This window comes from Pelophylax lessonae, assembly GCF_965119305.1.
Source record: "Pelophylax lessonae genome assembly, chromosome: 5".
Classification (NCBI taxonomy): domain Eukaryota; kingdom Metazoa; phylum Chordata; class Amphibia; order Anura; family Ranidae; genus Pelophylax; species Pelophylax lessonae.
Genome location: NC_138772.1, coordinates 389,892,793 through 389,913,596, shown reverse-complemented (window position 1 = coordinate 389,913,596; position 20,804 = coordinate 389,892,793). Strand labels below are relative to the sequence as shown.

The window sequence follows — 20,804 nt, the reverse complement described above, 5'->3', positions numbered from 1 at the left end:
TGTCATCTGTGCGGTTTGTGCCTGCTCCAATTGTAACACCCTGGCTTCTAGGGCAGAGAGGGAGAATTCGCCAGAGGAGATCCTGGCAGATGTGCTGGATCCCACTTCTTATAGCCTGCAGGTATCTGCGGTGTGCTTCTTCCAAACTAGGACCTCCATATTCTTTTTTGTCGGCAGGGCCAGGAGAATTGTTTTGAGGTCAGGATCACCCATCACCAAAATTGGGGAGTTCGGCAAGTTGGGTAGGCTCGACGGGTGAGAGGTAAGTGTGTCTGGGAAGCCAGACAATTATTCGGAAGCCACTGAGGAGGTGGGTGAAGCCAGAGGCGACGCCATTAGTGAGGCCTCATGTGTGGGTCCACGTGATCCTGCCATCAGGGCCCGAGTTGCAGAGGAGCAGGTACCAGGGAAATACTGCTTTATTTCGGAGCGGGGACAAGCTCTGTGGAGGCTCTTCGCTTTCCTGCGCCTGACTGTGCTCATGCCAGGTAGAAGTGCTGTATATAACGATGAAAAAGTATGAGGAGATGGCTGGAGCTCAAGCAGTGTGTGTCCTTACTCCGCCATGTCCAGACCTCCACATATTAACACTAACCTATCTAGCCCTGTAAAGAAAAAACATACCTTTTTTTAAACCAATCTGTCCCGATCCCAAGCTGAGCTGTCATCCACGGCTTTTGTTGTGGATGCGGGTGCAGAGGACACAGCCGACAATGGAAGCTGCATAGTAAGTCTATGGGTGATGTCACTTCCCATTAATTTCACAGCCGTTGTCGGCCGTGTCCTCTGCAGAGCTTCTGCTGCTGGAGATCGGGTTGGATCGGCTTAAAAAAGGTATGTATACTGATTTATTCTTTACAGGGCTAGATAGGTTAGTGTTAGATCGTGGAGGTCTATAGATGCAGGTATTTTAGTTATAGGGTGGACTTATTCTTTAAAAACATTTACTTCACAAAGAGAAAGAAATATCAGTGGGAAAAACAGTGTCTACATGCCATGCCAATACCATAACAGGGTTCTACTACTGTAGCTTAAGATAACATGAACATGTTAAATTTAAATACGTTTTTTTTTATAAAAACTGTGATGGTTATTAAAAGCCATCAACCCTAAATATAAAGTTTATAAGAAACATTAAATGTTTTAGAAATGATTCTCAAGCCTATAAACTACAATGGCTTAAAAAATCTACATTTACTGGAGTGGATTAAACTGTAGTTTAAGTTAGCATTTTACTGAGAACAGAAGAACGAGTACATTTATTAAGGATGTCACTATACAGTATATGAGTGCTGACATTGCTTTCTGTGTTCAGTAAAATAAGAGATTCAAGAAGATCCTGTTCAATTGAAGAGAGACCTTAATCTGTTGTTCACAATTGTCAACTTTGAATAACATCTCTTTTGTAAGTTACCTGAGAGCATGCAAGAATAACGAGTACTTTTTATACTTCAATAAGGTTTGTATATACAGCAGACTGCAAGTTTCAGTCATCCAGAACCCTATAGAAGCAAGTAAGACAGTTCACTCTCAACTAAATCATCAGTGATATGTGTAGGATGGCACGGTTTCTCTAGAAATGAATAATTGCTTTTGAATTTGAGTTGAACAATATCATCATCATTCATTGATACTACAGTTTGAAAAGCTTGTGTTGGAGTGTCACTTTTTTATTTTTTTATTTGACTAAAATAATCAATATTAATATAAAATATTATTATTAAGTCTAAATAGGACATATCATGAATCAAAGTTCCATTATTGGAGAATTTCTCTCCCAGGTTTGGTTGCTGTCTGATCAATGACTACGCAGAAAATGTGATATTACCATTCAAGTGACTCGGAAAGGGGTTTCTGGGACAATTATCAAAGCATTTTTTTTTTTTTTTTTGTGAACTAATTTTGAAGTAAATTGCTTTCAAATTGCAGGATAGAATGTTCATGTGGGATACTGCTTGCCTTATTGGCAAGTATGTCCACCCATGTAGTTAGGTTTAAAAATGAATCCCTAAGAATGTGAATTTGGTCTTCTTTCCATTTGCCACGCCTAATATATCTGATCAACATGTTTGTAGTTACTGTGAAAGTGGACAAGCAAAATCAAAGCTTTATATACAGTAAATAGGGATGAGATAGGCAAGGTTTTTATATCATGTCAACACGTGAAGCAGTTTCACAGCATGTGTTCCAAACAGCACGGTAGAATGTAAAAACCGGGTGTGACCAGCGCTATGGAGAGCCTAAGTGAAATAGTCAGGTGTAAGCTGCCACCAACCTACCCCTAAGGTATTAGGGGTACAAAACTATAAGTGCAACAAGGTGTTGGTGTATGTTGCTACCTTCTCAGGGGGGATAGGAGTAATGTGGCTTGGTGCACAAATCGTGTGTTTGTAGGTTGCTTTAGATATGTAATCCACAAAAAACAATCATTTACATAATTCCAATATTGTATAAAAATAAAAAATTAAAGTAAAAAATTAAAGTATAAAGTGCACTGTGCTAAGTGGGAAGAGAAGTGTCAGCTTGCTGGGTATTTGTTGATACCCCTAAGAAAGTGCTATGCTTAGTGCAAGTGTTGCTGCTCAGCTTATTTAACAAATATAATATAGGTGCTCATATAAGTTCAAAAACCAGCTTTATTTAAGGTTGATATTATGCGTGCTCTCCATCCTGAAACACTCTGCTGCTTGAACTGCACCAGTGCTAACTGATACCCCACTCCCTAGGGGGTATTGCGTGAAATATATAGTGCAAATAGTGCAAGCCAAGTACAAATTAGAGGCAAAGTCTATAGTGCTAAGTGTTAGACAGTGGGGTGTCCAATTACTCCCAGTCGACCGAGTACCATGCAGGTGTTCCATTGTGTTTACCTGTGGCCCCCCACTAGGTATTGCACTCACCACACAGAACTCCCCTTTCAACAGGGGTGCAGGATGTGTATACTCAGTTTCTGGTCCTGCTAGTAAAGAGTCCCTTCTTGCATGTCCGGGGTGTCTGTAGCCTCAATACCTCTGAGTCCACCTCGTGGGCATCTACTGGGTCTGGCAGGCTTTTCACAGCCAGTTCTTCTTCAGGCATGCTCTCCTCACTTCCCAGTAGGGGTGGGGACACTTTAAATGTTTATTTTTTTCCCATTTATTTAACTTTTTATTATTTTTGCACCGTCTCTTTTCATTTTTTTTTTTTAATCATTTTTATTTCTATTACAAGGAATGTAAACATCCCCTGTAAAATAAATTAGAATGACGGGAGATATCAAGGGTCAAAAAGACCTTGCATTTCTTTTTTACCTTTAACCACATGACCTCGTCATGATTTACCCCCCCCCCCCCCTTCCTGACTAGGCCATTTTTGTGATACCACACTGCGTGGCTTTAACTGACATTTGCACGGTTGTGCAACACTATACCCAAATAAAATGTTTACATAGGCTGATTGCGATTCTGTCAGCCTACCAAGCGATCACCAGCGGATGCCGCTGGACATTGGGCCCGCAGGACCCGCTGATCAGATCCTGCTGTGTAAAATCACAGCTGAAGCGAACTGCCGGCGGAGCGCAATCAAATTCGATACCCAGAAGTGTGGCCGTGCTGTTGTAGGAAATCTGCTATGGGGTGGTCAGCAAGTAGTTTAAAGCAAAAGATTAAAAATAAAAAAAAATAAAATGTTTTGATCTTGATCTAAAAAAAATGTTTACTTCGGACCTGGACCAGAAGTGGCATCATGACGTCACTCTGGTCCTCCAGGGCCATAGAGCTGATCAATACGAATGTACTCTTTGCCTGCGTGACCAGCCGGCGGCACTGGCAGAAATGGTAAGCCCTAGAAACACCGGCGAGTGGCCGGGGGGGGGGGGGGTGACGAAACCTCTCCCATCGCTCTTGAGCAGCTCGGAATACTTTCATGAGAAAGCCAGCCACCGGCTGTAAAAAAAAGCGATACCGTGGCTATAGCTATCTTCAGCCATAATTCTGGTAAGCCACTTGCAGACTGCAACATTTACAGTATATAAATATATTGCGTTTGGCAAAATCTTCTGTATGCAGCTAACCCCAAAAAGCCCCCCTTATACTCACCTGAGCCCGATCCCCATCCAGGGATTTGCACAAGAGCAGTGGCTTTTTCTGCTCTCTCCCTCCCATTGGCTCTCTCTGCTGTCAATCACAGCCAGTGAGGAGGGTGCGGGAGCAGGACCAAACTGCACTCTGTGTCTATGGACACACAGAGTCGGCTAGGGAGCGAGTCTGCACGAGTTCCCCTTGTGCAGGGCCTACTCACCCTGCACACAAGGTACCTGTCGTGTGGAGCACGCTCATCCATGCCTTGGACCAGGTGAAGTCTGCAGTCATGTAAAAAATCTAACATTAAGGCAGTTCCCTGAATTAGAGGTGAGCCTTCACTGTGTGCAGTAAAACAGCATACAGAGTTCCTCTGTGAAGTATCTTGTTCCATGTCACTACACACTGTAACTGATGTATGTTGCATTAGGAGGGATGTGCTGAGCCTGTGCCCATTCCACCATTCCTGGGTACCTCTGTTATCTCACTTTGAAAAAAAGAATGGACACCCCCCCCCTTGTTCACCTAGCACTGACCGTATGCGTGCACTTGTTAGCTCCCTTACTTACGTACCTAGGTGACCAGATCATGAATCTCTGTAACATGGGTCTGGTTCTGGTTGCTCTTGGAAACTGACCACTAGGGAGGGAACCTAAACATTGACCCCCTTGATACTGGAGGACCTGTCACCCATTAGGCTGTACCCAGCCTAATGACTGGTTGATTTGTGTCTTGAACTTTGATTGGTTAATCTTAGCAACTAGAGTCCTCCTGTTTTCTTCCTTGCCAAGTAGACCCTTGTTGTAGCAGAGCTTTATACCTCTTTGTGCTTCACAGACCCTGGTTCTTTAGATATGCCAGAGCCAACATGCACCCCTTTAAAAACTTCAGATCAGGCTTAAAACAGTTGATGCAACTTTACTAAAGACATTTCAAAATTACAATCCAGTATAAACAGAGTTCTATCCCTAAGGCATAAATAACATAGCCTGCCTACGGCTTGTGGCTTGATATGGTGGGCACTCAGCAGGGGGGGGGGGGGAGCCTGGAGTGCCAGCAGAGGACCCAAGAAGAGAAGGATTGGGGCTACTCTGTGTAAAACCATTGCACTGAGCAGATAGGTATAGTATGTTTGTTATTTAAAAAAAGTGTAATTTTATTCTTTACAATCACTTTAACCACTTCCCGCAAGCTGACGTAGCCTTATGTCGGCTGCAAGAAGTGGTTGTACCGGGGTGATGCCTGCAGCTAGAGGCATCATCCCAGTACCATGTTTTTAGAGCTGGCAGTCGGCTTTCAGGTGGTAACGGCCGATGTGGGAGCCGCTCGGTTGTTACCCCAGAAAGGGGGAGGGGACGTCCCCCCCCCCGCCGCCTTCAGCGGCTCTGCCCGGGTCTCCTGTCCCACCGGGAGACCCGAACAACCAGCCGGCACCTCCGCCGGGTTGGAGTCCCGAACGAAGCCGGATTCTGCTTTGATCGGGTCTCTGATGATGCAACCCGGAAGCGGCGTCCATGACATCATGTCCGGTTTACTCGGTGGCTAAAGGCGCTAAAATTAAAAAAGTGACAGTATTCAAAAATGCCATTTTCGGCATTTTGAATACATTGAAGTGCAGTGGAGGGGTCTAGGGTCTTTAAGATCCCTGATCCCTCCCTAAAGAGTTCCTGTCACTGCCTATTACTGTCAAGGGATGCTTACATTGCTTGTGACAGCAATAAAAGTGATCAGATTTTTTTATTTGTTTTTTTTAAAAACCTCTCCTAAGGCTGCATTCACATGTCAGCTTATAATCGCGGGCAGAACCGCCGCGGTTCCGCCCGTGATTCGGAGATTTATTGCAAATCGCGGGACGCCTAGCATTGCCCGTTGATTTGCAATAGCCCCCCAAACGCCGAGCGATGTTGCCGCGATTTACGCCCGCCGAATCGCGGCAACATCGCGCAAACAAAATCGCGGGACGCAATACGCTCCAAAAAAGTACAAGAGCTTCTTTGGAGCGTATTGCGTCCCGCGATTTTGTTTGCGCGATGTTGCCGCGATTCGGCGGGCGTAAATCGCGGCAACATCGCTCAGCGTTTGGGGGGCTATTGCAAATCAACGGGCAACGCTAGGCGCCCCGCGATTTGCAATAAATCTCCGAATCGCGGGCGGAACCGCGGCGGTTCTGCCCGCGATTATAAGCTGACATGTGAATGCAGCCTAAATTAAAAAATGAAATAAAATAAATAAGATTTTTTTTTTTAAAGCACCCCTGTCGCCGGGAGCTCACGCACGAAAGAAAACATATATAGAAGTTGTGCCCGCAAATGAAAGCGATGTTCAAACCACACAGGTGAGGTATCACCGCAATCGCAAGAGCAATTATTAAAAAAAAAAAAAAGCTACTCTGTAACGCTAAACTGGTAACCGTAAATTTTTGTTTAAAGCGTCGCCTATGGAGATTTTCATTGACAGTAGTTTGTCACCATTCCGCAGGTGTGCGTAATTTTAAACAGTAACATTTTAGGTATCTATTTACTGTGATGCGTGACATCATCTTTCACAATATACAAAAAAAATGGGCTAACTTTACTGTTTAGTTTTTTTTAAATGCAGTGAAATGTTTGAAAGACCGCTGCGCAACTAGCGCGTGACAAAGAATATTGTAACGACATTTTATTCTCCAGAGTCTTTGCTAAAAATATATACTGTATATAATGTTTGGGGGTTCTAAGAAATTTATAGCAAAAAAATACTGATTTTAACTTGTAAACAACATGTGTCAGAAATGGGCTCGGTCCAGAAGTGGTTAAAAAAGTGAACATAGCATCACGAGTATACAGAGCTGCACAATATTGTTTTGATGTGGACCTCCATTATAGCTTCCACTTTTTCAGTGCCATCAAATCAGCAGTGAATAATGTTTACTACACTCAACAAGAACTGTTCCAAATGCACTTTCAGAAAACCAAACAAGCTTTCTCCATTTGTGGGACTGATATTGATTAAAGAGAAAAGCCTCTCATGTAACGTTCTCTCTGACATATTGCAGAATGATGCTGCATTGTTCTTGACTGAGGGACCTGCAGAATGCAGAGGTTCCGCTTATCTATAAAACATTAAACACTTGACCCATCCCCCCTTCCAAAATAACCAGACAACACATTTTATTTGAGTCGAATGGCCATAGCAGCCTTTTTATTACAAACCATTAAATACAAAATTCACAAGAAAACAAGATCAATGCACATAATACAGTCAATGCATACCAAATAAACCAACCCCAGCTTAAGTCCAGTCTAAGGTCTTTAAAGGACTGTATACTCAAGATTAACTGGTTTTATCTGCCACCCAATCAAAGGCTCCCAGCAACAACGACACTGGTTTAAGGACAATTAACTACTTACGTACTACCAGATACAGCCTAATTAATACCCCGATGTTACCACCGTATTGATTGGAAGGGACACCCATACCTCAGATGGGCCCAACCTACAATTTTCCACAATTATTTACCCAGCACCACCTTCAAAGACCCAATAGACCCCCTTACCTTATGCACATGTTTCCCCCCAAACCCGGAAGGCCCGCTGAATACCCTCCTGCAATCTCAGATGCCCCAAATCAATGCTGATGGCATTCGGATGCACACCATCTCTTCTCAGATATTGGCGCCAGGTCTCATCCTCCAGCACTCAATGATGTATTGCCAGGTCCCCATTTCAGGCAAGAATCCTTGCTACCTCCTTGTTCACCTTTATCCTGGCTTTGTTGATCTTTTCAACAGAGTGAGCAATATCCCACTCAGACCTGGCAACTATATTCGACCACACAAATATGGTATCGGAGAAAAAATGACTAAAGTCGTACAAAAAAAAAAAATAATCAAACTTAATATCCCGTATTAGCTCATGCATGGAGTGCAAGCCAAGGTCATTGCCCCCGACATGCAAGAGGACCACATTAGGGGGACTGTCCAATCTAGAATAAAGATGCATGACGGGCAAGATCCTAGACCACAGGATCACTGGAACACCCAGCCAGAGAACTCTGTCTTGACCTCACCCCTGGACAAACCTAACTGCCTACCCTCTGTCCTAACCTCCATCCACCTGGCACCCCAAAAAACATATGAGTGACCCAAGATGCACACCAAGCATGCCTCGGAATCAGCAAGAGAAAAGAAAACAGGGGAGGGGGAAATACAACACCCCCAAGAATCCAAACTATATCAAAGAACAACAAGAGTATAGGAAACACATTAAATAATGAAGACATTTTGTACCCTATAAGACGGCACAACTTAGCCCGACCCAACAGATAGCAAACCTTAGAAGATACAATAAATGAGGGTGCACATATGACCAAAATCTGACTGATTCCCACCGTCCAATGAACTGAATGACCTGGTCAATATGTCCCCATCAGACCGCTTCCATTGCCACCCCAATCCAAAAAGTAATGAGAAGAATAATTGTCTGCACTCAAGCCAGCGTATGACAAACATTTCCTGAACACCGCCCTAAACTGGAATCAAGACATTGCTGTCCCATCTGCATGCATAAAGGAAACTCCTGGAAGATTTGGCCAAAGCCATGAAAAAACCCCCACACAGCCCAGACAGGGTAAACTGGAGAAAAGAGAACCACACACAACTCAATCCAAGAACCCCTCCTACTGATCTGTGTTAGATTTTCCTAACAGAATACCCTATGTAGTGTCATACATTCTGTACGCTTTAACCACCCTCACCACGTTTATTCCGGCTTACCGACTCCCCCACCCGAAAAGCCTCAAAAAAGGCCAGCACAGAGATGGCCCAGAACAAAGCAACCTTATAGGCAGAAGAACAAACCCTATCACTACAGCACCAAGAACTTCAAATGAAACAGGGCGTTGAGTGTCCGCCACAGAGCAACCCTTCCCATAATCCTCCATATCCTGCCTGGCCAGAAAAAACCTTAGTAACATCTCTGTGACCCGACAACTTAAACATGAAAACCAGACCAGCCAACTTCTGAGACATAACACTTCTGAGACATAGCAGAGACACACACCTCATTCAAAATACCTACCAATAAAATAAAGCAACACGTGTACATCATCGTCCTCTCCCCCCAACTTCAATAACCAGATTGCTCCCCTCCTGCCACACTTTTCAGTATAAGGACCAAGCTGATGCACATATTGAATGACTAATTGAGAACTTGGAAGTGGAAATGCAATGCTCCACAGATGCTTGGGGCATTGAATTTGACGCAGCTCCGCTTCCAGTGCAAACCGACAGAATCTGTCGGACTGGAAACTAGACAAAGCATCAGCCACTGAGTTATCAACTCCTGGAACGTGCACAATTCCATGAACAGTACATTGGGACACAGTTCCAGAACAACCAAATTACGCACTAAACCAACCTCCCTCCATTCCACTGGCCAACTCTCAGCACGTCAACAACCCTGACAATAGATTCCATAACTAGTATAGCCCACCACATCATTGAACAGTTCTAGATCAAAATTGGAAATCGCCTGCTCCTGTCAAATAGAGCGAAAATTGTAAGAAATCAGAAATGTATCCCTTACTCACAAGTCCTCACGCTGATCCTGCCCCAGCCGAATATAAGGATGTGGCGCCCTAATGCCAACTGTAGCAGCCGCCAGTCATCTACAAAAAAACGTGGCCCACGGGCATACTGCAACAAGCAAAATTCAACTTGCCCAAGAGCGATTGAAAAGCACAAATTTTTATTATTTTTTCATTGTCTGGTGGCAGAAACCGTCCCCTTTAGATCTTCAAGTTTGGCCAAAGGCAAACTGCATTACATCGCCACGGTGTCTATGACAATACCTAGAAACCGCAACTCAGTGACAGGGCCCTCCGTCTTGTCAGGGGCCAATAGCACACCAGAAAACTCGAAAACATGTTGAACTGTGGCCAAAAGTGAGGCACAGATAATACTTCCAGCAGGTCCTATGCACAGGATTCATTTAAATAAGGGATTACTGAATTAAGCCCCGGAAACATCCCGAACTACCCATTCCAAAAAGGAACTAAACATTTAAAAAAATAAACAAGAAATGGCACAGCCTATTGGTAAACTTCTATCAACAAAAATTCTGCCCTTGCCATTTGCAGCTCAGCAGATGGCAACAACTAGGATCAGTCTTGGCCAACAATGAACCTTTACCATATCTACGAACCCACAATACTGCTATATCAAAAGAAGTATAGGACACTGTGCAAAGCTCCTGATCAATGGCATCATTCACTGAACCCCCTTTAGGATGAGAATGAGGCGTCGCTTGTGTTCTTTTTTGGGGATAATACCCAAAGGGGAAATACTGGTGGTGAATCAAAAGGAACAGCCATGCGAACCAAAGCAACTACTTTAAAAAGTTTTCCTGAAAATGACCGCTGGATATAAATGGAATGACTGCAAGTTATCTGCCATAGGAGGAACAACCAGCAACTGGCAGGGTATCAGAAAAACCCTACGAGAATCCCAGCTGCAACACACAAGCTGCCTCCCTGTTAGGATAATGCTTTTGGAAAGGCACCATCTTTTCTACCCTCACCAGCATCTACCCTCTTTCCAGCGTCGCCTCCTTTTCCTTGGAGCATTAGGACAGCTCCTGAGACCCTCCACACCCTGAAAAGTCATGATGGAAACAGCATGCGGTGCCAAACTTGCAAGGTCTGGCATTGAATTGCCAACATCACCCCCTGCGATTTGTGGCCGGTTGAAGAGGCCTGCTGCACCCCTGACCCTACCCTGAAATGGAGAAACAGAACTTCGTGGAGACTACATCAGTTTCATCCAGAGACTGATTGTTTTGTGGCCCCACTGTAAGGAATGCCAGACTGTCTTGCGTTGGCGAAACTGCTCATCATAGCGAAACCAAGCAACCCCACCATAGACCTGCTGGGCTTCGCCGATTGGGTCCAGATTATGAAAAAAAAGGGGGGAGCAAATCTCAGGGGTCTTTTCCCCAAAGATACTAGCTAAAACTGCATACGCCTACAACCAGTTTGAGAACAAATGGGGAATTAACCGATACTCCCGTTTTTCTTCTTCCTCCTTCTTACTTTCATCTGGTTTACCTTTAAAGGTACATTTCTCCAATGGCAACAAAGAAACATTTCCACATACTCACCCTTCCATATATGCTCCTTTACTTCCATTTTTAGAGGCGCACCCAAAGGCCCTTTTAAAAACACACATACTCGTCGCATTTTTGCAGCATTTGCCAGACATACCCCATCAAACCTGACGAATCCTTTGCCAGACGCTTTGTGGTCCGAAGCCTAACTGGCCATAGTCACCACAGACGCCACCAGCTGTTGACCAGAGGAATCTGATGGTCCTGCACCAAGAGGGCGAGCTGGGGCCTCAGATGGAACCCTAACTGCCTGGCCACTGACCCTAGAGGTGGCAGCTTGGGCTGTGGACCACACAGCTACCAGAGTGGACCTCCCTAAGACCTGCTAACAGGGTGTATATTAAAAAAGAATAGCGCACACATGCAAAAGAAATGACTATCAAATATGAAGACAATCCATAAATAAAAATGGGGATTTGGTCCCACCATATGGCCATATCGTGCTCAAGCCCACCACTACGTCAAAGTACCCCATTATCAGTGGGTCCTACACTATCCATAAAAAAAGACATGGATGAATGGGCAAGTTTGCATTGAATTTTAAAAATGAATTCAACTGCATTATTTTTTTTTTTTGGTTTGTGGTGCTTAACTGCAGTGTAGTTCCGCTTTAAGTGATTGCTAAGGAGCAAAAACAAGCTCAAGAAAATTACCATGATTTAAATCTGGGTTGCACAAATTATGAGCTGCTTCCTCCTCTCTGTATGCAAGGCCTATTTTGGCAGTACATAATATATCAATTAGTTTCTTAACATGGTTCAAAATTACTTTCTATTTATGCTTATTTTGCAGGTTAGCATCAATTAGAGTTTTAATATTTATCCTATTTTCTACAGCAAGATATGCATTTACTGAAGCTTGACGTACCAATTCCTCAAGTTCTCCAACACGTGAATATACTAAGGTATGTGCTTTTTCAACTTTTAAACCAGTAACGAATGAACTTGTTCTAATAGTACTGAAAAACATAAAAAAAATTTAGGAAGAAGCGTCTGATCATGTCTGGATGGTGTGTGCCTTCATAACCACTTGACCTCGGAAGGCTTTGCCGCCTTCCTGACCAGGCCATTTTTTTGGGATACTGCACTGCATTACTTTAACTGACAACTGTGCGGTCGTGCAATGGTGTACTCAAATAAAATTGATGTCCTTTTTTTCCCACAAATAGAGCTTTCTTTTGGTAGTATTTGATCACCTCTTTTATTTTTTGTGCTATAAACAAAGAACAATTGACAATTATAAAAAAACAATATGTTTTACTTTCTGCTCTAAAACACAATAAAAAACGTAAAAAAATCGAATTTCATTAGAAACAAATTCCTTAGAAATACAATATGTATTCTGCGACATATGTTTGGTAAAAAAAAAATCCCAATAAGCGCATATTGATTGGTTTGTGCAAAATATATTACGGATATTTTTTTAAATTTATATTTTATTTATTTTTTTACTAGTAATGGCAGCGATCAGTGACTTATAGCGGGACTGTGATATTGCAGCGTACAAATCGGACACCTAACTGACACTTTTTTGGGAAGAACTGACACTAATACATGGATTAGTGCTAAAAATATGACACTGGCAAGGAAGGAGTTAACAACAGGGGTGATCAAAAGGTTGTACTCCAGGCTGACTTCTACTGTGTGTATTAGGGCTGCGCATCTTCACTTACCTCACGATTCGATGCGATTACGATTATTAGGGTCAGGATTCGATATGATTCGATTCCGCGATGCATCACGATGCATCACGATTACTGCCCAGCCCACTGCCCAATGGTTTTCAAAACTTTATAAAAAAGAACAATCCTTTTTATTTTCATTTGCTTCAAAGGACACTTTCCTGGACCCTGTCATGGCCTGCAAGCCCTGCATACTTTAGTGCACTTGCACTGCAAACATATAGGAAGGTCTGAAAATGCAAACAGCATAGCAGAGACAGACAACAACACTAGTATTTTACTAGAAGTAACAGTAATATTAGTAAAAAACTGTAGTAGTGAAGTTTACTGCTTCATAAAAGAAAATATTAATATAAGCCAGCAGGTCTACCACCATTTAAAGTACAACTAAAGGCAAAACTTTTTTGATTTTGGATAAAGTTTTGCCTATAGTTGTACTTTAAAGGCAAGCCAAGATAGAAGAAGCCAGCCAGCCAGCCAAGCTAATATTCTTGTGAAAATGGTCATCATAAATTCCCACAAAACATTATAAATCCTTTTATGTGAATATGCATTGCAATAAATTCCAGGTGTGCCATAACCTGTCCTCTACAAAAAACAGAGCACTTCCTGACTAGTAGCAAACATCAAGGGTGAACCTGGCAATAGTGCACTGCTGCTTAACTTCCATGTTCACCGTGATGTTTGTTTCCCTCTGCAACTGCCAGTCAACTCAAGTGAGTTGATGGCTGCTAGAGGGGAGTTACAAATATAAGCTTTAAGCTTATCAATTCACTTATGTCACTTTTATGTCACTTACTTTACAGAAAACGTTACCTGTCCTGCAGACAGACTCTGTCTCTACCACGATTAAACCCAACTGAAGCCAAGCCAAAGCCACCATTAGAGGAAGGAAAACCCTTGACAGAGTAAATCACCAACTGAAGCTTAAACCTTCAGTAAATCTTCATGGGATCACAAAAAAACACACAACAGTCTGCATCAGAATCATGAGAACTGAAGAAAGGTTTGGCATTGGCACACTGGTACAACTCAAGGCATATAGGTTAGGTCAGGTTTGTGTGTATTTGTGATCCAGTAAAGATTTAATCAAGGTTTTACACTTCAATGTATGATTGATTTAATCTTTCAAGGATGTCCTTTCCTGTACCGTGGCTGCCGGCTTGCCTTCAGTTGTCTAGATACACTTTTACCTTTAGTATTTGTTTGGTTGAGGGAATCCTCTACACTTGCTATTGCTACAGAGTACAACAGACACCAGCAGACAGGCATGCATTGCAATAAATTCCAGGTGTGTGCTATAACCTGTCCTCTACAAAACAGAGCACTTCCTGACTAGTAGCAAACATCAAGGGTGAACCTGGCAATAGTGCACTGCTGCATAACTTCCATGTTCACCGTGATGTTTGTTTCCCCCTCCAACTGCCAGTCAACTCAAGTGAAGTGAGTTGATGGCTGCTAGAGGGGAGTTATACAAATATAAGCTTAAGCTTAAATATCAATTCACTTATGTGAATGCACCAATTTTGAAAACAAGCCATTCTCCATCTCTCCAGAGCCAGAAAAGCTGTAAAAAATATAATATGTTCCAGGTTCACTGCGATTGTGTTTGCCCCTGCCTTTGCCAGTCAACTAAACACAGTGTGTGTGTGTCGTGACTCGTGACAACTCAAAAGCTTATATGCAGCCTCAGCATCAACTTAACACACACACACACACACACTGTGTGTGTGTGTTGAGTTAATGCTAGAGCTGCGTTATAAGCTCTTGAGTTGTCACGACAGTCAGTCACGTTACAGAAAGAAAACTTTACCTGCACTGCACTAAGCAGCACTCTACCATGTCGATTACAACTGAAGCCAAGCTAGCCAACAAGCCACCATTAGAGGAAGGAAAATCCTTGAGAGAATAAATTGTAAACTGAAGCTTAACCTTGAGGAAATCCTATGGGGGTCACATTCACAAACTCACAAATATAGTATATTACACAAGAATCCACAATTGGTGTATTTATTTGTGATCCAATAAGATAAGATTTACTCGAGGTTAAGCTTCAAATGTACAAGTTATTTCTCTCAATGATTTTCCTTCCTATAATGCTGCACCATGGCTGGCTTGGTGTCAGTCAGTTGTCTAGAAGAAAATACACTTTAATATTATTTATTTGGTTGAGGGTTAAATGAACCCCTGCCTACTTGCCTAGACACTTTTAGTGTGAAGCAACGGAATGGATTATGGATTGGAAATGGACACATTGGACAGGACAATCTTCAAAAACAAACCATCAGTGCTATAAAACTATAAAACAAGACTGGTGGTGTGACTGACTGGTGACTGGCGGCAGACTGAATTAGTAATTACTAATTCATTAAAAACATGAATTAGTAATTATTTCAGTGCTTAGCATTTGGGAACATGTAGGTTTTTCTGTAAGAACACTAGATGATCCACATGCTCAGGTTTCAGACTGCTTCTTTTCGCTGTTATAACATCTCCTGCAGTAGAGAAAACCCGCTCTGCAGATACACTTGTACCTGGGATACACAAGTATTGCTTTGACAGCTAAGAGAGGAGGGGGAATATGACCTCATGCTCACGCCACCATTTCAAAGGGTCCTCAGTGAGAGGCAGAGGTGGGGCTTTACAATATTTTTCCATTTTGTCTTCTGCCTTGGCATAGGGGGTCTTAGGTTCTATTGCACCATCAGTGAAAGACTGCCCCAGCAAAGTCATGAGCAGCGATGTTGTGGCCTTTTTTTTTCGGAGGAGAATGGCTGTCCTCAATGGGTGTTTCTTCTTCCACAGTTGCTTTTTCCCTAGGCACTTCATCCACATTTGTCCTTCTATTAGATGTAATCTGTGTGTTTGAACAAAAGATAATAGTATAAGAAGAGCTGAACTGACTAAGAGTGTGATTCATTGATGAGGTGTGGGAAACTGCACAGTAATCCATACCATACAGTTCCACTTCCCACACCGCATCAGTGAATCAGGGCATGTTATTACACAACACAATGTAGCTGAGCTTCTAGCTGTCTGGGAGGAAACATGATGAAATTCTAATTACCTCCAAAGATGCAGCCTCCTCAGTCACTCCTCTGTATATCTCTGATCTCTCCTCCTCTGTGAGAATAAAAGGCAGTCCTTTAAAGCGAGGATCCAGTGCAGAGGCTGTATGAAGGATCTTCTTCTCTGCCTCACTGCTGTACCTCTTCAGGAGATCTGTTTTGATGGCATTCTTGATCTCATGGGTCATGGGTGTGTCTCCCATGGTGTCTGTCATGCTCTGGAGCAGTTGCGCATTTAGAGGGGCAATGAGAGACACTGTTGGGTTGCGCTCTTCTGACATCAGCAAGGTTGCATCCTTCATTTGCTTTAATGCACTCACAGCGTCCTCTGCATTTGACACATCTGTTTCATTGAGAGTGCAGAGATCAGACTCTCCTTTTCTGACTTCTGGAGACAGCAAGGTGGCACAAACTGCAGGTTGTTGTTCTAAGAACCTCTCGACCATGTCATATGCGTTGTTCCATCTTGTTGGCACATCAGTTATTAGCTTATGATTCTTCAGGCCCAGACATTTCTGTTTCTCTTTTAGACAGTGGCTTGCTCTAGTGCTGCCATGGAAGAATGTGGATATTCGTCGCACTCTGGCGAGAAGCCTGGAGAGCGTGGCCCCTTTCAGTGCCCGCTGACATGCAAGATTGAGTGTATGGGCAAAACATTTAACATGAGAAAATTTACCAACTTGAGCTGCAACTATCATGTTCGCCGTGTTGTCGGTCACAAGCACTACAGATTTACAGCTGTCATTCTTCCACGACATGAGACAGTAGCTCTGCCAGATGAGCACCTGTGTGAGACTCATAAATGGCTCTTGTTTGCAACACATGTGACAAGACCTGCCAGTCCTTAGTAACGTAATGTGCTGTTATTGTAACATAGGACTCCGTTGTGACTGAAGTCCATGAATCACACGTTATTGCGACTCGACTGGCTTGGTTCATTGACGCAAGTACCTGAGCTTTGGTGTCGTGGTAGAGTGCAGGTATAACGTTTTCTGTAAAGTGACTACGTGATGGGATCTTATAACGTGGCTCTAACGTCTTCACAAGGTAGCGAAACCCGGCGTTGTCCACAACTTAGTAAGGCCGTAGGTCCTTGGCGATGAAAGCTGCCACAGCTTTGGTTAGTTTCTTCCCTTTTTCTGAGTTGGGCGGATAAGTTGACAGTATGGCATTAATTCTTGGCTGATCTGGGTCTAGCAGTCTTTCCTTGGCAGTGGTGGCACTGCTGGTGGCGACAGGTGTTACTAACTCAGAGTGAAAACGGCTAACATGGTTTCTCAAGTTCGTAGTATTCCCTAGGTATTTAATTTTTGTGTGACAGGATTTACATACGGCGTGTGTCTTGTCCAACTCACGCTTCCCTGTGCCCAGGTGTTTGCTCTTAAAACGCTAGGTGCATTTTTTATCTCTCAATCTTTTTCTCCTTCTGCCATTACCATGCTACCAAGTATGTGACGGAGACGGATGACGTAAGTTGCCAAACTCTGTCAGTGTTTAAAAAAAAAAAAAAAATACCACTTGTAAACTAAGCCAACCAAGCAACATCTTTCATAAAATATGACTGTCTGTCTGTCTGTCTGTCTGTCAGACTCCCTCTTATGCATGCACTGAGCCAAAACCCCCAGGGCCCCCCCTTACCCCACAGCTGCCTGTGACAGTGACAGTGACAGTGACACTGACAGAGACCCCCCTCCCCCCACAGCTGAGCTGACAGCCTGACACACTGACAGAGACCTGGATGTCCCACTGTCCCACACCTTCCCCAATCCCCCACAGTACTGACAAACACTGAGAGTGAGTCCCCCCCTTGCCCAGACCCCCACAGCTGACACTGACAGAGACCCCCAGGCCCCCACTGACACTCAGAGAGAGCCCCCCTGGCTGCCAGACTGCCACAGCAGAACAGTACCCCCGGGCCCCGACCGACCGTCCCCTGTCCCAGGCCCCCCCCCATCACAGACATCCCCCAGAGATACAGACAAGACCCCCATGAATGATTATACAATTATTTGTTCGGACTACATACCTGCTGTGTGACTGTGTGGGTTGTTGTGCACTGCATTGCAGAGGAGGACAGGTGCTGTGCTGCTCTCTGGGCTCTGTGGCGGGTGGCTGGCGTCACTGGCAGTGGTGTGGCGGCTGGGCCTGGGACGGTCGGCTACGGTGAGGCTGGCGGCGCTGGCTGGCGGCGCTGGCTGGCTGCGATGGGGACGCACTTGGGGCTCCTGTGTGTGGAGTGTGGACTGGCTTCTGGCTTGTGGCTTGGCTGGATGGCTTCTTGGCTGCAAGGCCGCAGGTGGGACGCCGATACACGCAGGGGATGTCTTGCTGCGCCTCGGCCCGGGTCAAAGAGACGGAAGGGGAGGGGCGGAGCCTTTTTATTAAGCTCCCGCCACTAACCCACCAATCAGCTGCCGATCTTGTGATTTTTTCTCCCTTGCACGATAGGGCTTGGCCGCGGCTGATGATGTCATTTCCTAATCGATTATGCCGGCAACCCGCATCGATGCAGAATCGCGAAGGGTCGAATCGCGATGCATCAATCTTTCGATTATATTCCGCAGCCCTAGTGTGTATCCTAATGAGAGATATGGCAATCAGAAAACCAGAACATGTCCCCTTTATGAGCAATTGCACAATAATGTCCCTCCCTTAGCAAGGCCTTGCTATATTCTTCACCGGTAGTTGGAGCTCATGTAAAGTAATTTCCAATGGGACTTGATATGACAAGGGCATCAAAATTATAGATTGTAATCCTAAATAATCTGATATCTGCTTCAATGTCTGTGTTCAGTGTAATGAGAAAGTGTAATATTTGTAGTCTGGACCGAGAATAGGCACCCTCTCACCAAATCCTGATGTCTGTCTGTGAGGGCCCTGGGAACAGGCAATGCAGTCTTCCATGCTCTCCGTTCCGGAAGATGGCTGTGCTCTGCTGCTTCCAGGTATCCAGCCGAACTCCACTCTCTCATCGATACTGCAAGGACATCCGCAGTGTAGCGATAGGCATCCACTCCACTGAGGCTGAGTCTGCGAGCGGGTCAGGCACATGCAGTCACAGTTGTTGCTATTTAAAGTGCTCAGTGCTTCCAGTGAAAATCCTTATAAAAATATATAAATAACTCTGTGGCTAGACAATTCATAAACAATATATTAGATATGTGCAAATCCGCAATTTTCATATCCCAGGGTATTTAGTCCCAAAAAAATGCATATGAGGAATATTCAATCAAGTATATAACTATTATACTGTGAATAATAATAAGTGAGTGATTTGACTTCTTTTCCTCCACCTTTGTGCCACTTCTAGGTGTGCTAAACTCTCACCTCAGTGATGAGGATAATACGCCTGTATTGAGTATCAGGAAGGGTGATGGTTCCTTTGCTACAGCGTAGAAACTTGTTAACCACGGGTCCTTCCCAGGGGATCCTATATGTATTCCCGGTCTGTGTAATCGCTTGGGACTCCTTTTTATGGTATCCTTAAGATGTGTGCTCCTTAGTCTCTATCTCCACCTCAGGGGCTCATTAAACAAAATAGGCCATCATGGTGCAGTATTACGAACTTTTATTAATATACATAAAGGTAGCAAACTTACAGTTATGCTTCTTGTATCCAGCATAAAAAAAAACGTGTGCAAAGCGCTATGGGGACTCCGTCCCGTCCAACATGTCACTTCCGGTTTCCGGGTACCTCCTACGCGTTGCGTCACGAGATCACGTGACTTCCTCAGGGAACTTACTGACAAAAAGCCAAGGTTATACAAATATTTAAAAAAGGGTAGTAATATATAACTGGAACTACAGGGCAGTCAGTCTAACGTCAATAGTATATAAACTATTGGAGGGGAAGATAAGGGACAATATCCAAATATTTGCATATGAAAACAGTATCATTAGTAGTAATCAGCATTGGTAAATGAAAGATCATTCTTGCTATTCTACAAGGAGGTGAACTGCCATCTGGATAAAGGAAGGCCTGTGGACGTGGTATATCTAGATTATGCAAAAGCATTTGAAACAGTTCCCCCCCATAAATGCTTAATTTACAAATTGAAGTTTATTGGTTTTGACCATAGGGTATGTACCTGGAAAGAAAAACTAGTTACAGGGGTGTGTACAATGGATGGTACTCAGAATGGTCTGGAGTGGTAAGTGGAGTGCCTCAAGGCTCTGTCCTGGGACCAATTCAGTTTATTTTTTATCATAAATGATATAGAGGTTGGCATAAATAGCTCAATCGCAGTGTTTGCTGATGGTACAAAGCTAAACAGGGCAAAAACATCACAGGAGGATATAGAAACTTTACAAGAAGACCTCAATTAAGTAAAGGGGTGAGCAATTACAGTCAAAAGTGTTTTTCTGTCGAAAAATGTAAAGTACTGCAGTTGAGGGATAGAAATATCAACACAAGTTACTCGCTGGGGCAGGGCCGGCCCTTCCATGGGTACCGGTGGGACCATGGGACCCAGGCGGCACTAGAGAGGGGCGGCCTGACATGCACACTGTGCATGCGCCGCCGCTCGGCAAAGCCCATAAACGTTCGGCTATTTCCGGGATTAGCCGACCATGTATTAGCTTTCCCGAGCGGCGGTAGCGCATGCGCAGTGTGCATGTCAGGCCGGCCTCGGACGCCTTTAGAAAGAGGTAAGTGAGACTGCTCCACAGCCACACTACCTGCCAGTATGCGGGGCTGCAGGCATACTACAGAAGATGCAGTGCTGCGGGCATGATACATGCCCACAGCACTGCATCTCCTGTAGTATGCCCGCAGCCCCGCATTCTTTTGTACCATGCCCGCAGACCCACATTCTCCTCTACCATGCCCACAACACTGCATCTCCTGTAGTGTTGT

At 44.0% G+C, this 20,804-nt stretch overlaps 1 pseudogene across 1 annotated transcript; it reads right to left on the bottom strand.

Moving 5' to 3' along the window:
* Positions 1-15,281: 15,281 nt before the first annotated feature.
* Positions 15,282-16,251, bottom strand: LOC309556532 (E3 SUMO-protein ligase ZBED1-like; annotated as a pseudogene). The gene is made up of 2 exons: positions 15,949-16,251; positions 15,282-15,738 (listed from the first exon to the last, which is right to left on the bottom strand). The product of its transcript is annotated as an E3 SUMO-protein ligase ZBED1-like (transcript).
* Positions 16,252-20,804: the final 4,553 nt, after the last annotated feature.